General features: G+C 49.0%; 1 non-coding gene across 1 annotated transcript; it reads left to right on the top strand.

Moving 5' to 3' along the window:
- The first annotated feature begins 629 nt into the window (after positions 1 to 629).
- Positions 630 to 704, top strand: Trnat-ugu. The gene has a single exon. It is a non-coding gene; the product is annotated as a tRNA-Thr (tRNA).
- Positions 705 to 926: the final 222 nt, after the last annotated feature.

The raw sequence follows: 926 nt of genomic DNA, 5'->3' as shown, positions 1-926 counted from the left end.
CAGGGGACTAGGTTAGGTCTGTCAGGTGAGACAGTCGTGGGTGGTCTCACCTACCGCTGCAAGTCGTGGAGCTCCGCCGAACCGCCTTCTGATGACCTCACCCTCCGCGCCCAGCGACTAACTGTACTTCTGTCGACAGCAGACGCTCCACAGACTTTGCACAAGCGTTTGTGAATATTCCCCACAGGGTCTTTCTCTGCAGTGATAAATTCAATGACGGCACGTTGTTTGAACGTACATCACACCATTTTGAAACTGTCCTGCAGCTACTCTATCTGTCGGAAGTGACGGAAACTTGGCGCACGCACTCAGGTGACCTCAAATAATACATACGTAAGGTTTCGCATTCATAGCATTGTTTTCGGCTGAAAAAATGCGGTGCATTACTTTCTCGGCAACCCTCGCAATCTTCATACAGATAAGGCTAACTGGCCATTGACCTTCATCTTCTGTGTTGGATGCACACGCATTGCCCGAACTCTTACGGGACCCGGTAGGATTGTGTGCCGCGAGTATTGAGTGTAATGGGCAGGGGCACTACGAATGTAGTGTGTGGACATTAAGTTGGGAATGTGGATCTAACGGGGAACGTGTAAGGGATAAATACCTGCAGTCTCACTATCCTCTCTGCCCTCGGTGGCTCAGATGGATAGAGCGTCTGCCATGTAAGCAGGAGATCCCGGGCTCGAGTCCCGGTCGGGGCACACATTTTCAACTGGCCCCGTTCATGCATATCAACATTTGTCGACAGTTTAGGGTCTTGATTTAATTATCATTTCATTCTTGTAATTTTCAGGCACGATATCATACCGACTGCTTATCCAGGACGACATAGACTGGAAGGATCCATGTCTTTCCTCTTCGGATGGGGTTTTGATTTTTAGTGAAGTTCAGTGGCCGGAGGAATAAAAATTCTCATCAGGTGA

Source organism: Schistocerca piceifrons, chromosome 8 (genome assembly GCF_021461385.2).
Source record: "Schistocerca piceifrons isolate TAMUIC-IGC-003096 chromosome 8, iqSchPice1.1, whole genome shotgun sequence".
NCBI lineage: Eukaryota > Metazoa > Arthropoda > Insecta > Orthoptera > Acrididae > Schistocerca > Schistocerca piceifrons.
This window is presented reverse-complemented; position numbering and strand designations above follow the sequence as displayed.